At 36.4% G+C, this 17,470-nt stretch overlaps 1 long non-coding RNA gene across 1 annotated transcript in view; it reads right to left on the bottom strand.

The window, feature by feature from the left end:
* Nucleotides 1-17,470, bottom strand: part of LOC109277933 (uncharacterized) — a 176,423-nt gene that overhangs the window by 107,526 nt on the left and 51,427 nt on the right. Inside the window, exon 2 of the long non-coding RNA XR_002085405.2 lies at nucleotides 14,605-14,682. This is a non-coding gene — a long non-coding RNA (uncharacterized LOC109277933). The remainder of the gene's footprint in view (nucleotides 1-14,604; nucleotides 14,683-17,470) is intronic.

Genomic DNA, 17,470 nt, shown 5'->3' with positions numbered 1-17,470 from the left:
TTTCTTTTTTTTCAGAGTTATGCAGCTTAGTTAAATGAGTTTTGAAGTTTTCAACATTTTTAATGCTTTGTAAAGATTATTAAACAGTAATTTTCTTTTCTTTCAAAGTTAAGTAGGATTGGCTTATGAATTACTTTGAGCTAGTGTCCTTTATAGGGATAGATTTTTTTTTTCTTTTTTAAAAATTTTTTTTAATGTTATTATTTTTTTTAATTTTTGAGACAGAAAGAGACAGAGCATGAGCAGGGGAGGGGCAGAGAGAGAGGGAGACACAGAATCCAAAGATGGCTCCAGGCTCTGGGCTGTCAGCACAGAGCCTGATGTGGGGCTCGAACTCACGGACTGTGAGACCATAACCTGAACTGAAGTCGGACGCCCAACTGACTGAGCCACCCAGGCGCCCCTATAGGGATAGATTTTTAATATGGTTATTGATGTATTCAACTTTTACCTCTTCTCAAGTCATTTAAAGTAATTTATACTTTCTTAACCATTCATTTTCTTTGTTTTTATTATTCTTTTTGAGCAAAAGTTATGAGTGCATCCTGTCAATATTTCTTGACATTTCCTATCTATAGCTATGTTTTCCTTCTTTCACATTATTTTAAATTCTTTTCTTCCTTTTATACATTTATCAAAGAAAACAAAAGACTAATTTCTCACTTCATTGATTAAATCTACTATGTCCTCCCATCTGTTTATTGAGTCCTGCTCCTATTTCAGGAGTTGGGCCTTACTGTGTGCCTTACTAGAGTTTTTGAGAGCCAAACCAGAACACTGTGAGATTATTTAAGTGAGAGTCCGTCAGTTTATATGAGCTTCTGAAAAGCAATACTGAAATTAAGGAAAAGAAATTTAATTACAACCCATATTATCATTTGGTGGAAAAAGCTTTTGAAATGTTCTAGTCTAATACTATTAATTTTTTAATTTATTTATCAAATAATAGTTTTGAATGAAAAATATTCAATGTCTACTACATACTGGATGCAATGTGATGTGCTGAGGATATAGCAGTTAAATAAAAACACATGGTTCCTATTTTCACAGGGCTTACAATCTGGTAGAAGAGACAGATAAACATACATTAATAGGTAATTTTTAATTGTCCCATGTACTTTAAAGAAAGAAATAGGGTGCTATGAAAAAGAGTAATTTCGATGGAAAAGAAAATCAGAGAAAAATCTCTCTGAGGAAGTGACATTTAAGACAAAAATGATGATAGATGTTAGGTAGGCAAAGAATGAAGACAGAGCAGTGGGGGTGAAAGGAGTAGCATATGTAAAAGCCTGGAGATAAGAGTGATCTTGGCTTGATAAAAGTTAAAAGATGACTGGCTGAGATTAGAGCAAATTAGGCAGTGGGGGAGAAACAAAGCTGAGATGTAGACAAAGACCTGAGCATAATGGGCCTGTAGCCACAACCAGAAATTTTGGATTTGATTCTAAATAAAATGAGAAATCACTGAAATGTTTTAATCTGGGGAGTGACATAATTGAATCCACATTTCCAAAAGACGCAGCTGGCTTCAGGGCAGAGAATAAATTGGAGCAGAGCAAGGGTGGAAACAAGAAGAGTAGTTTGAAATCGTTGACATTTATCATGCAAGAAATAAAGCTGGCTTGGGCTAGGGTGGCAGAGATGGTAAATATATACTGACTTGAGGCATTTTACAAGATGAAATCAGTATGACCAGGTGATGACTTTTTTTATTGTGGTAAGACACACACAACATAAAATTTACCATTTTAACCATTTTAACTGTGCAATTCAATGCCATTTAGTACATTCACAATGTATGCAACCACCACCACTATCTAGTTCCAGGACATTTTCATCACCCCAAAAGAAAGACTCATACTTTAAGTAGTCATTCCTCTTTATGGGCTGAACCACCACACCCCCCACCCCTGCCCACCAAAAATTCGTAAGTTGAAGTCCTAACTCTACGTATCTCAGAATATGACTATTTGGAGACATGGCCTTTAAAGAGGAAATTAAGGTAAAATGAGGTCATATAGATGGGCCATAATCCAATCTGACTGGTTTCCTTATAAGAAGAGTAGATTAGAACATGTACACAGGCACAGAAGAGAAACTATATGAAGACAGAGGGAGAAAATGTCCATCCACAAGTCAAAGAGACAGGACTCAGAAGAAATCAACACTGCCAACAGCTTAATCTCAGACTTACAGCCTCCAGAACTGTCACAGAATAGATGTCTGTCATCCAGTTTAAGCCATCCAGTCTGTGGTTCTTTGCTACAGCAGCCCTAGCAAACTAATTAACTCTGCATTCCCTCCTCTTCCCGGCTCATGGCAACAACTTATTTGCTTTCTGTCTCTATGGATTTGCCTATTTTGGATATTTCCAATTAAGGGAATCATATAATATGTGGCCTTTTGCATCCAGCTTCTTTTACTTAGCATGTTTGCATGTTGTAGCATGTATCAGTAGTTTGCTCCTTTTTACAGATGAATAATATTCCAGTGCATAGATATATTACTTTTTATTTATCTATTTGTTAGTTGATGGTTAGTGACAACTTTTTTTTTTTAACGTTTATTTATTTTTGAGACAGAGAGAGACAGAGCATGAACAGGGGAGGGGCAGAGATAGAGGGAGACACAGAATCGGAAGCAGGCTCCAGGCTCTGAGCCATCAGCCCAGAGCCCGACGCGGGGCTCGAACTCACTGACCGTGAGATGGTGACCTGAGCTGAAGTCGGACGCTTAACCGACTGAGCCACCCAGGCGCCCCGGTTAGTGACAACTTTGATGTAAGAATAAAAAGACTTTGATTTAAGGAATGAAGGGAAAGAATGCGTCAAGAATGATTTTCTAGATTTCTAGCTGGAGAACTTAAGAGAATGGATGCCATTTATTGCTTTGGGAATGAATGGAAGAAGAGTATATTAGAGGGACGATTTGGAAAGATTATGTCTACAAAGGTTTGATGACTAGTCACATGGCCTAGCCAGATCTGTGTTCTCTCATTCCATTCCTCTCTCTATTCTTCTAACGAATCAGCATGGGTGATGTAATCATTTTAGTGGTTTTAGCCATTTGCCTTTTCCCATCAACCAAGTGAAACTATTCCTGGTCATTTCTAGCCCTGAGATATGTCTTTTGGTCAATTAAGAAACTCCTAAAACATGCAAACAAAAACCACAGGCAAAGACGGTCAACATATGAGCACATAAATGAGTTTAAGTAATAACTAATCCACATTATTAAAATTCTACCAACTAACCAAGTGATCTGTTCTCTTGGCCTCCCAGAACATTCCAATTAATTTTAACAGTATTTTTTTCCTGATTATGAAAATAATAAGTGGACATGTAAGAAAATTTGAAATATATAGAAAGGAACATAAAAGAAAATAAAAATTACTTATGATCTCTCCATCCATAGATAAACACTGTTAACATTTTGCAATATTTCTTTTTTTCTATAAATTTTATAGAAATACCTCTGTAAATTCAGGAGCTGTATACCTAAAAGTATTATAGGTGGCAAAACAGTGACTGGCGTGCTCAAAGTTCTATAGAAAATATAACTTTAAGAAGAAATGTTAAATTGTATTGAATTAGTTTTAAAACATAGCCAACATAAATTCTACAACATATTTACTTTTAAAAAGTCCTAAATACTTGTTTTGTTTGAAAGTTCTTTTCTAGGGGTGCCTGGGTGGCTCAATCGGTTAAGCGTCTGACTTTTGGTTTCAGCTCAGGTCATGATCTCCTGGTTCATGGGTTTGAGCCCCTCATCAGGCTCTGTGATAACAGCATGGAGTCTGCTCGGGATTCTCTCTTTCTCTCTCTCTCTCTCTCTCTCTCTCTGCCCCTCCCCTGCTTATGCCCTCTCTCTCTCTCTCTCTCAAAAAGAATACATTTTTTAAAGTTAAAAAAAATAAAAGTTCCTTTCTAAATCACCTTCTTCAGTTCTACAGAAAATATTTCTACAATGTCATGAGCTGCTGGGGTTTTATATTAGACAGACTCTATCACACTACTTTTTGAACAAGTTTTTATTGCCTTGAAATGTCTTCTGCATTCATGGTCTCCATCATTGGTTTTGCAATTAGTAGTGACATGGTTGACCACTCATCACCCTCCCCCCTTGCCTTGTCCCAGCCTCTTCACAATTTATCATTGGGCTTAAGACCACAGTTCTTTGAGTGTGACTTTCAACTCCTCCTGTGAGACGCTGGGCTCTCTTTTCTTTGAGTAATCCCATAAATTGGTTTATATGGTCTATAGGCAGAGTTAACAATAATTGTCATCTTCTTTTGCTTAAGAGAATCTAAGAAAACTGGACATGATGATGATGATGATAATAACAACATCAGCAGTAGCAGCAACAGCATAGGATAACATTCCCAGATATTTTAATTGACATGCTAATATAAAATGAAGTTATCTAAAAGCCAAAATTTTCTATATTATATATTTTTGTACAACTGAAATCTATTGTTTTTGTCATCTTCATTCTTAATATTCTATAAGAATCTCTCTCACACCAGTCACAAAAATTAACTCAAAATGAATTAAAGACTTAAATGTAAACCTTAAAATCACAAAACTTGTAGGAGAAAACATAGGAAAAAAAGCTCCTTGATATGGGTCTTGGTAGCAATTTTTTGAAAATCACACCTAAAGCACAAGCAACAACAAAATAAACAAGTAGGATTACATCTAAGTAAAAAACATCTGTGCAGCAAAAGAAACCATAAACCAAGATGAAAGACAAAATATGAAATGGGAAAAAAATACTTGGAACCATTTATCTGATAAGGGGTTAGTATCCAAAATATACAAAGAATTCATAGAGCTCAATAGCAAAACAAAAACAAAACAACAACAACAAAACCACAACCCATAATCCAATTAGAAAATGAGAAAAGGACTTGAATAGACCTTTTTTCAAAGAAAATATAGGAATGGCCAACAGGTATATGAGAAGACGCTCAAACTCACTAGTCATCAGTGCAAATTAAAACCACAATGAGATACCATCCCACACCTATCATAATGGTCATCTTCAAACACCCAAGAGATGATAAATGCTGACATGGATGTGGAGTAAAGGGAGCCCTCACGCATTGTTGATGGGATTGTAAATTGATACAGCCACTATGGAAAGCAGTGTGGAGGTTCCTCAAAAAAATTAAAAATAGAACTACTATATGATCCAGCAATTTCACTTTAGGGAATATATCCAAAGGAAGTGAAAACTAACTCAAAAAGATATCTGCACCCCCATGTTCATAGTATTATTTACAATAACCAAGACATGAAAACAACTAAGTGTCCATCTATGAATGAATAGATGAAGAAGTGATAATACACACACACACACACACACGCACACACACACACACACATATGAACATTATTCAGCCATTAGAATGAAGAAATCCCACTATTTGTGGAAACATGGGTGGACTTTGAAGGCATTATGCTGAATGAAATAAACCAGAGAAAGACACTGTATTATCTCACTTATATGTGGAATCTAAAAAAGAAAACCAAATGCATAGACTGAGATCAGACTTGTGGTTACCAGAGGTTGACGGTGGGGGGAGGAAAACTGAAGGGACGTGGTCAAAAGATACAAACCTCCAGTTATAAGGTAGATAAGTATTAGGGATGTAATGTAAAATATGATTACTATAGTTAATGTTGCTATACAATATGTAGAAAATTGTTAAGACTGTACAGCCAACAGTTCTCATCACAAGGAGAAGTTTTTTTTTTCTTTTCTTTTTATTATTTCTATATGAGATGGTAGATATTAACTAAACTATTGTGGTAATCATTTCACAATATGTGTAAACCAATATATCTTGCTGCACACCTTAAACTTATACAGCGATGTATGTTAATTACTTCTCAATAAAACTGGGGGAAAAAAGAATTTCTCCTGTGTGATTAAAAGTTCTGAAAAGATATAGTCCTTCTCTAAAAAACATAAAGAAGACATAAATGCATCTTATAGTCTAGTGTTTTGTTCTGGAAGTAAAATAGACATCTCTGTTAAGTAATAACCTCTCCAGGAGAAAGGCAGCATAAAAACTGGCTTCCTACTTGATCTGTATATGGAAATACTACCTATGGTGATCTCTTTCAAGGTTATATTGAATTTGGACACTGAACACTGTACACTGGTGATAGAGTAAAAATAAAATGTCAAAATTTGGATCACTGTAGCTTGTCACAACTCATCTATATGAATGTATCCTTAAATGCAAGTCTTATTAAAAAGGATCTGGGAAGACCGAGGCTGATCCAATCTCATGGCTCCAAAGCCAATTAGCTACATTTGATCTCATGCCCAACTATAAATAAAATGCTGATCAGTACAGAAAGATGGATTTTGTGGCAAAAACAAGAAGTCAAAGTAACTGTCATTACTTGTCAATATTCCTCCTGCCACGAGGTACTGGTGGAAACATGGCTAGAGTTTGAACCATTTCTGGAAAAAAGTCATCTGGTCAGATTGTGCATGATTCATTTGTTTCATAAAAGGTCAAAATACCAAGGTTGTTTTGAAACTCACTTCAGTCAAAAATCAATTTTTTTCACATTAAATTTAAGCTACTCCATTTTCAAGTATTTTTATAGAATATTTTATATCATACTTCTAGCTCACTAATATGCATAATGTATTTTATGTTAATTTTTTATTTAAAAAGAATCTTTTATTTAAGAAGTTTAATATTCTTGTATTATGTTTTTATGTTTTTGTTAAGGTCAGTATTTATACACTGTGTTTAATTTTGCAAAATTTTGCAAAAATACTGATTGAGTGACTAATTATTTGGAATCACTGAGATAGAAAGAAGAGAAACTAGATTATATTCTCTTCCTTACAGGCTGGATCACCCTAGGCCATATTATAAACTGTATCCCAGAAACTGTATTTATCTCACAAATGATACCTAAATAAAATTCATATCTTTTAGCCTAGGAAGTGAGATGTTGGATTTAAGAGATTTATGATGAGATGCTTCACACCTAAAGATTGAAGTATAAATTCCAGTGGCTAAAAAAAAGATAATCAATTGTTCTTTGAATAATATTTTGATTTACATTTGAGTGTTTGTGACCAAAGTCAAGGTTAATTTGAAATTTTACTTCGACACTTAGAAGATTTTTCTGGTCAAGCCCATGAAGGTTCATTGCTTCTTTCGTTCAGTTATTCAATAACTACTTTGTGCCAGATGCAGGTGTTAGCAGAGCAAGCAACAAGACATTATTCATTCATTCATTCATTCATATTGAGATATATCGATGAAAAAAGAAACTTAGATAAAATTCCAACCCTCAATATGCTTACATTCTAGTTGAAGGGAAGGGGAAAGAGTTAAATAAAAGATAAACATAATATGTAAGTGTATTATGCATTTTGTTAAAAGGTGAAAATTAATATTTTAGAAAAACAGAGTAAGGTGGTCAGGAGAAGGATAGAAATTTTAAACTGGATGATCATAGATGGCCTCATTGTGAAGGTGTCATGTGAGTAAAGACTTGAAGAAGTGGGGTGAACCATGTGCATATTCCCATGGCTGAGGCAAGAGTCTGTGCAAAGACTCTGAGATAGAACAGATTGTGCTTCGCATGTTTGAGGCCCAGAAAGAAGGCCACTGTATACAGAGATGAGTGAACAAGAGGAAGTTATAGAGATGTGGATAGAGAAGTAGAGGGAAAATCAGGTAGGGTCCCACTGGAGGGATTTTTGGCTTTTATTCTGAGGGGGATTGGCAGCCAGTAGAAAGTTGTAAGTCAAGGAATGTCATGAGCAGATTTAAAGTCCCCAACAGTATTCCTACAAAGGGTTTGGTATCCTGTATATGTTCTCCTAATTTACTGACTTCCCACATCCCATTTCTGCTATGCAATCCTGATATTCTTCCCTTCTCCTCTGTGATAATTCTCCTTTCGAGTATCCTCCCTTTTCAATATTTCACATTCAACATTCCCCCACCTTTTACATGAGTCTTTCACAATTTGTATCTCCTTTTTAAAAAGACGTAGTTTATCATTTTGTCTGCCTATCCTTTGTGGTTTTCTTTCTTCTTTCAAACTATTTTGTTACTACAATATAATTAATATTAATAATATTGCCTCCTGGTCATAATTCCCCATACTAAACTATATTCAATATGACATGTTTTCATTCATTTCCAAATAAGTGACATTCTCTGGAATGAGTATCTTCTAACAACTGTGGATAGCATTGGCCTGGATCTATGTCTCATTGGTCTAAGTGAAAGTATACTCATCATTTCCTAATGTATTTTTAACTGCTGTGTCACATCCTCTGAGATTCTGTGTCACTTCTTCTAAATTTAAAATTTTTCTACCATTTAGCTCCCTCCCTAAATGGATAACAGAAAAGATTTGTTTTTATTTTTATTTTTTTCCATTTCTCTTCCATGTACTCTGGAAAAAGAATAAAATTGTGACCACAATTTCTTTAAAGGGCGTACAACATTGGGTAGTAACAAAAACAAAATTCATTTGGATGCTTTGAGACTCATTAGGGCCCTCTAATTAGGATTTTCAATTGTTTATTCAATGGGCATAGATGGTAGCCACAGATTTCATGTTATATTTTGTAGGAATGTCCAATCTACCCTGACAGCTGTTCAGGGCCACTACTCTAACTCCAGTAGACAAGGAAGAGGACTTCTCTAAAGCAACCAGAATTGTAAACCATATTCTGGAAATTTTTAAGCAGATCTACGTTATACTTTGTTTCAGTTTCAGATCTCCCAAAAGATTCTAAGAAGTCAAGTTGAAGTAATTTATTTGGCAAGTACAGGTGATAATGAAAGGAAAGTGGGAAGGTGACACAATAAATTGAGGGCAATCAATACATGATATTTGTGTGTGTGTGTGTGTATTTGTGTGGGTGCATGCACACACACACACACACCCCAACTTCTGGATTCATTGGTCAAGAACTATTCTGTGGGTATTGACCCAGTGCTCCCAGCATGCCACTTTTCACAATGGGGGACAAGGTATTGGAGAGGACATGTCTCTGGGCGTATCTGGAAGCTGGAAGTCCAGTAGGGCAAATGGAAACATTTGAGTGATATAGGTTGGGCACTGATAGCATCTTCTACACATCTGACTCCACCTTCCCTTGGGGGTTGCACGCATAACTTCCCTTGTCTGCTGTACTATTCCATGGAGCATAATTCACATAGATGACAATGTGAATGGTGCCCCTCCAGAGTCATGCAGTTTGGCCCTGCCCATGTGGAACCGAGTTCAATCTTTACAACTACTAATTGCTTTGGTTCATATGACATGTTAAACTGTTAACTTCTCTCATAGATGTGGTCCCATAATTAGTTATCATAACAGTCTACAGATAAGGCCTAATCTTAGCCATTATGGTTCAATTACAGAAATTTCTGAATAATTTCCATGGAGTATTAAGCCCTGTGACACACATGAGGTTGAATCTTCAGAATTTTTGACCTTTGTCTCTTTGATAGTATTACTTCTCACTAATTGGTCTTATCACCCAGATGTATAAAATCCATGACAATTAGTATTATGTTCCTGGAGCCACAGTGAAGACTAATGGGTTAAGACAGGCAAGATGAAAAGTTAAGGATAGTTGTTCCCACTATGATGTACTATGTATCTTGGGCCACACTCCCTTCTCTACTAACATGCAGAGAAACACACAAACACACCACTGTTTAACAAATTCATGGAGCACCAACGATACCACATGTTTGATGTTGGGTATATTCACATAAATAAATAAGATACATTCTCAGCCCACATTAAGCTCTTTGTATATGAGTAGGGGAAGTGCAGAGAGAGAGGGAGAGAGCGAATATCAAGCAGGCTTCACGCTCAGCATGGAGCTCGATGTGGGGCTCATTCCCATGACTGGGAGATCATAACCTGAAGTGAAATCAAGAGTTGGAGGCTTAACTGACTGAGCCAAGAAGGCGTCCCTATGTTTGTTGATTTTTCTGTATCTCTCACAATGTTTGCTTTTTGTTCCATACAATCCGGTCTGGGATTGTGTCATGCTGAGAGTTTACCTGAAATCTGTTTGAAGTAGTCTTTATCATTTGGTTGCTTGTGAGTTTGGGTTCCCTCTAAATGTTCTCTGTAAGGGGCGCCTGGGTGGCTCAGTCAGTTAAGCATCCGACTTTGGCCCAGGTCATGATCTCATGGTTCGTGAGTTCAAGCCCCAAACTGGGCTCTGTGCTGACAGCTCAGAGCTTGGAGCCTACTTCCGATTCTGTGTCTCCCTCTCTCTCAGCCCCTCCCCTGCTCTCACTCTCTCTCTCTCTCTCTCTCAAAAATAAATAAACATTAAAAAATTTTTTTAAAAAGTTTGAACGTTCTCTATGAAATACCTATTCCTGTTGCTTGGCTGTCTCACTAAGCTGACTACTCTCTGGCTATGTTCTCTCTGTTGACTACATTCCCTGCCATAGTGAGGAATAGCTACATTCAGCTTTCACTGACCTAAAGATTTGCTTCCTTTCACAGTTCCTAGACTCTTCCAGTGTAGAACTACACAGCAGCTTACCACTCCCTAGGCTCAATGTTCTGAAGTCATGTGATAATAAAGGTAGGAACTAGTATTTCCAGTGGAAATTAATACTCCAAATGTGTACTGACTATGAGATAGGTACTGAGTATGACAGAAGAGTTTTACTTTGGAGTATACTTCTTTGATCTGTGTTTGAGGATAACAAAGACAGCCTCATAGGATTTTCAGGTAGACTGGTGAATTCTCCAAATGCTATAGTTTCTGGGGTCAGCCATAACATTAGTTTTCTGGCATTCCTTTCATGGAATGAGAAGGATCCTATGCACAATTTTTTTTTCAAAAACAACTTCACAGGTAGATATTGTAATACTGTGTAAATATCCCATGAGTTTTGATGAACTTGTTAAAATCCTTATACAGTATACTCATCACCATAAATTGATCAAATATTGACAATACTCCTCTGAATGAATGCATTGCTCATTGCTGTATAGTCCATCCAGTGACATAATCATAGAAGACAAATATGAAATGGATCACTAGAATTGCATCTCCAAAGGATATATCTCAGAATTTTCCTTTTATTCCTTTGCATGCTAAGCATTTATGCCTGGAATTAAAGTCATGCTTAAGAAGAGGGTTAAAAGAACAACTTGAGAGAGAACCAATACTTATTGAGCACTCACTACGAGTCAGGTATAGCTTTTTATAAATATCTGATTTGATCTTCACAAAATTCTTATAGATTATAATTTTTATTTTATGGTTGAGGAACCATGTAGTTTCCTCTACATAAGAAAAATGAAGTTGAAAAGTTGCGTTTAATTAAATCTTGGTCTTCATGTCAAAACCACCTCTATTTAAAATATTTCAATTCATTCACTCAACAGCCAACATTAAAAAGATTTGTTTTGTGGAGAGTGTTGTATTAAGCCTACACCTATACTGATCATTCTCTATCATCTTGTCCTGAGCAAAGAACTGCTCTTGCTAAAATCCCAGATGCTCAAGATGACACTTTTACAGATTTGAACTGACTTAACTTTTTTGGACTTCAGAAGGATCTTCATTGGTTGATCTCCTTGAGATAGAGTCGAGTACAGAAAGGAAAGGTAAATGTAATTGCTTTAAAATTTTAATTCTGTGACTTGAAGCCACCAACATACCAAACTTGGCTGGCTCATTTCAATGAACCAGACCTCCAGCTGGGCTACATCCCTGTGCAAACTTTGCACAAAATAAACAATCCTTTATAGATTGAAGAGTGGCCCTAACAGTCGACTGACATCCCGAAAGCAGCTGTGCTGGTCCAGGATGAATCCATGACATAGTTCTAAATAGAGAGACCTACAAGCCAACCAGAAAGATGCTGAGGCTGTGTCTCACAATGCCAGGAAAAAAAAAATCTAATCTTTCCCTGATTTCATCTACAATGAAATCAAAGACTGGATTTCTGGAAACATCTGGGTGACTATGTAGATTTTTGCAGTTTTTCCTCAATATTTGGTAACACTTAGACACAGCCTAAGGTTCCTAGACTCAAGCCATTCCCTACTGTTAAAAACACGTTTTTTCTCCTCCCCCCATAAAAATGGTCTCATTGTTCTTTATTTAGTCTAACAGAAGGATCCATGTACCAGCATTGCCTTAGCTTTGCTTGGCTTCAATTATACAAACTAACCACAGTCAGTTGGATGGCAACTGCCGTAGCAGTGTGCCTGCCCTCTCCAAATTCATGAGTGGAGTTTTTCCACCCACAATGTCAGGTACAGGATATGAATCGAGGATCAAAATTCTCTAGTGCAAATGGGGGGAAATTCCAATGAAATAATACTGCTTCTAAGATTAAGATATACCGACCTGCTCCCCCATACACAATAATAATAAAAACTACCAGGTTTTTAATTGATTAATAGCTATGATCCTGGCACAATACTAACATCCTTACATATAATCTCATTTAACACTTCACCTTCTAAGGAGGGCAATACAGAATTCATCCATAATTTATCAAATTCTTAAATACTCAGTGATGTTTATCCCTTACTTTTTTTCAAAATCACAGTTTGTTTTAATTCACTTGAGCTGTTGGTCCTCTCCTGTTTGTGGTCCCTGAGGGCTGTCAACTCCCTGCTGCCATGCAATACCAATTACATATTTTCAGACCACTAATCTCTCTCCACCCCACCAGCTTTCCTGCTTCTGACCACAGAGTGACAACATCAGCTGCACCATGCCACGGAAAACAGGACTCAACATTTCAGGAGAAATAGCTCAGCTAAGAGAGTTTCCTGAGTTGTGAAAAAGCCTCTTAACACTTCAATATTGCATTAACCTCAGTCTTCACCTGCTTTTCTTTGTGTCACAGGGATCATTAGCCAAGTGAACATCTTCCATCCAACCACAAACAGAAACAGGATGATTGCTTTGGGCCCAGGTAGATCTTCTCAGCCTGCCAACAAGGTGGTACAGCTCAGGGGTCAAAGTAGCAGAGTGGGAACCCTGTTTGCATGACAGTCAGAAAACCAAGATATTGTGTGACCCTGAGCTAGTGTTTAACCTTTGGCTCTGCCCTAAGCCCAGTCAGAGGTGCCTTTTAAAAACAATTACAGAGGGGACCTGGGTGGCTCTGTCAGTTAAGCGTTTGACTTTGGCTCAGGTCATGATCTCATGGTTCCTGGGTTCAAGCTCTGTGTCAGGCTCTGTGCTGACAGCTTAGTGCCTGGAGCCTGTTTCGGATTCTGTGTCTCCCTCTTTCTCTGCTCCTTCCCTGCTTGTGCACTCTCTCTCTCTCTCCCTCAAAAATAAATAATAAACATTAAAAAAATTTTTTTTAATACCAATTGGATAACTCCTAGCCAAATATAAAAGAAAATACTTCCAAGAATAAGAACTGGCCATCATCTGTTTCTGTTAATGATTCAGTCATATAGTTTGTAACCATATTCAAACACAACATGTATGGAACCCTATCAAGTCCGAGGGTTCTTTCCTGGCTCAAAAAAGATATCTCTGACAAGACTGAGGAAATGTTTTATCTTAGAATTCTGACTGCACACTCTCTTTAAAAACATCATATCATTAAGCATAGGTACAATATTCTCTTAATTTTTCCAGTGTTCTTCTTAATAATTAATGAACACCATTTGTCATTCTCTGAGACTTTGATCCAGATCTTGTGAGGATTCTAAAGTTTAAATAGGGCTTAAAGGTTTGTAAGTTCATTACATTATGATTATTTTATTACATTTCATTTTCCCCTCTTTTTCCTTTAATCTAAAATGCATTTTCTTCTCAAGTAGTATTTTCTCCTATTTTTCTGGATCTTAATTCCAGAGTGAACACAGAATGAGTTTTCTGGTGACATCTCACAAACCACTGAATTTATCCATCTTTCATATATTTCTGTATCTAGACCTTCCACAAAAGTATAGGAAAGTTGTACTTTACTCTTTGTTAGATAGAACTATTTTCAAGGATTCTTTTTTTTTCAAGGATTCTTAATCTGTTTTCAGAAGATGAACCAGTTTTATTAAAAGTCTTGTGGGGTGTTAAGAAAGTAAGTGAAGGGAATTAATCTTAAAGTATCAAAATAAATCATTATGATCTTTATTTGTTTTTAAAATGGGGAAGTGATATCATAGGGTGCATTAAGATTCAGCCACAACCACATGGCACTGCAGCATGTGGAAGACTCAGAATAAAAATTATGTTAATGATCTAAAGCTCCCATATATTGTGCTACAGAATGCTTGATACTGGATTAAACTGCATGAAGACCTTGCAAGGTAAACCATTCCAGAAGCAGACAGTGCTTCTGACTCCAGTAAATGTTGAACACAGCACCAGAATGACAATAGTTGTTGGCCGTTTGTTCAGAGAGGAACTTAAACTGGAATGAAACTAAAGTATAAATATATTTTGTCATGGAGCAAAGAAAGGACTTTTGATAACAGATCAAATTTATCCAAATCCAGAGTTAACATCTTAGTTATACTTTCACTGTCAGTATTTTTTCTGAGTGCAAGAAAAATAGATATGAGAAAAGGAGATGAGTCTGCTTACTTCTTCTGGAGAATGTTCCATTCTTTCATTTTGGAGAGAAATGGCACTTCTTTCTGCTTTGCGGCTATCTATGATAAGCTGATAACAGAAAAGCATACAAATGGGTGTATTTTCCTCTGCTTTCTGCTTTTGAAAATCTTATACTTAACCTTATTAAAATGAGAAAAATAAAAATAATATATTATTGCTCCAAATAAGAGTCTGCCCAGAGTCACAAGGAATTTCCACTTACTACCAAGAACTGGTGGATAGATCTTTTCCTTCTACCCTTTCCCAAGGCCAATACAAATGTCACCAGCCAAAATTTCTCTGTGTTTCAGCCCAGAATAGAAGATGAAAGCTTTGGGGCTTAGTAGATTTTTTAAAATAACTAAAAAGAGCAAACATGATTACCTTTTTATAGTAATGTGTTTGTCAGGATAACATGTGTGTGTCCTCCCTAGAACCCCTCCTCAAGCAAAATATCAGTCTTTTGTACCCCGGACTCCAGAGATTTTGGCAAGGTCGAGAAGCAGAGCGGAAATGATACTTTGAGGTTCAGGAAGTCTAGGAAGAAGGGAGAGGTGGTACAATTTAATAAGCTGAAGAGCCTGAAAAGGGAAGGAGATCTGTGAGCCGTCTGAGCAGTATCCACATATGCTCTGTGACAGCAACCTCAGAAGGTGGCAAGACTTTAGAAGGGAATGGTTGCATCATGTGTCTAAGGAGCCAGGATTGTAGACACTGAGATTCCTAGGTCATAAAAGATAATGCTTTGTACCCAAGGATAACACATAAACAGCAGAGTTCCAGACCTGAAGTGGTAATGTAAACTGGATTAATGTTGTAATAGCAGTTCAATTATGGTAGACTATTGACTGATATCCAAACATGCTTCCCCAGTGCTTTAACACCAAGTAAAATCATAAAGTTTTGGAGGATAAGGAAAGCCAGCCATAATGACCAAGAAGTTTGGATTCTCACTATTGATGTGAAAATATTTTAATGTGAGATATTAGTATAAATGTGTTTATTGATTTTACTTTGATGAGAGGCAAATTTTCTTTCTTTTTTTTCTTCTATAATTTGTTAGTATCAGGATCCAACAAGGCTCATGGTGGATTTTTTAATACCAATGCCAATTTTCTTGATAGATTAGATATCAATATGACAAAATACCAGATACCAAAGTATGTATTCTTGCAAGTCAGAAAACCTTATTTCATTCCCTGCTTCTGCCTTGGGTATGTCCTCTGACCTTGAATAAGTCACTGAAATACGCTCAGCTTCAGGTTCCTCCTTTAAGATGAGAATAAATGTAGCCGTCAGGCTTACCTCATAAAATCAGTAATGTGTGTTGTAGTGGTACCAATGGTAAGCGTTGATGCTATTGTTGTTTGTTTTGCTATGGTATGTTTTGAAAATGGTACAGTTGCTCTAATAAGATCCACCAATGACTGCTGCCAATACGGCGATTGGCAGACGTTATAATTCCTCCAGCTGGTAAATGTAAATAAACGTTGTAGATATATAAATATGCTTTTATGCATTTGTACATGCTTTGATAAATTTATTAAACAATAGCTACATATAAGCTTAGAGATTATATTTCTAAAAGCAGTACAATTATAAAGAGCTCTTTAAAAATCCATTTATTAAATTAATGAACTGACTAAGAAGGTGTCCTGATTTGTTTTTGGTCATATGAGTAATATTTAAATATGAGTAGACTGTATTTTAAATGATATCCCAATAACCAAATGTTGGTGGCAAACTGATTTGAAATAGAGCATGGTGTCTTAACCAAGCAATATTTTTGCTTTAAGTCAGGGAAACAAGAGCTGCAGAACCAGGAAATGTGGAAGGAGCATGGAAAATATTTAATCAACAGTTATCCCTCTACAGGAAAATCACTAGTGTCCATAAAATGAAGCAGATGACAGTGTTGCTCTGCTTCTTAGTATTATGGGAGGAGGTACTCAACATGTAATTTCTTTCAATTTAAAGAGGGGAATGTACATGTGCTGAAATCTGGGGGGTAGTGAGGAGGAAGCAAAGGAGGAGTATACTCTACACTGTTCATTCCAAAGATGAATGACATCTAGGAATGTTACTTTTATAAAGTATGTATATCAAGGGGAAATGAATGAAACTATTAAACTGTACCTATGAGATTTACCAGACTATAAATTGGTATTTTCTTTATCATAATCAGATTATTGTGGAAATGAGACAATTCAGTAAGTGGTTCCTCTCCAGTTTAAGCACTGCCCAACCAGTAAGTCAGCTACCACTTAACAGTAATCTAGAAATCTGTGTTTCAGTGTAGCAGGGAGATACTTCCATGATCTTTGAAGTTCTTATTTCTCTAAAAAGAGTGACTCAGCAAAAATTACTTAGTATTCAATGGCCATTCTAATTAAAATCCACAAGTAACTTTTCTTCCTTATTTACTTGTTCTGTTGAATGAAAGGGCCCTTTTGTACAACCACATATTTTTGAGAGACATATGAGCCACCGCATGTTAATGTTTACATATTATATATTTCCTCTCCTCTCAAGGTTCAGATCTTGGCTTCAACACCTTCCACCCAAAAGAATAACTATGTTGAGGCTGAACTAAGATTGACCACACCTCAAAGAATAGAGATGAGGGGCAAAAATTAGGAAACAGTTAAATAGAGGTCTTTTCTCACATTATCTTTGTTTAACCTTGATAAAGTCACTCTGGTAGAAGAGTTGCTCTTTTTAAGTTGAAATAGATATGGGATTAAATTATCTATGAAAATCCTACTTCTTGATTTTCTGCTCAAAGTGAGGATGAAAGGAAGCATGGAGGTAAAAATAAATCCACTTAAACACAGCACTGATAAAAAGACAGCCAGAA

The sequence above is a fragment of the Panthera pardus genome, unplaced genomic scaffold (genome assembly GCF_024362965.1).
Source record: "Panthera pardus isolate Hobbes unplaced genomic scaffold, ASM2436296v1 HiC_scaffold_7, whole genome shotgun sequence".
In the NCBI taxonomy this organism is placed as follows: domain Eukaryota; kingdom Metazoa; phylum Chordata; class Mammalia; order Carnivora; family Felidae; genus Panthera; species Panthera pardus.
Note: the sequence above shows the minus strand (reverse complement) of the source record. Positions and strands in the feature narration are given on the sequence as shown.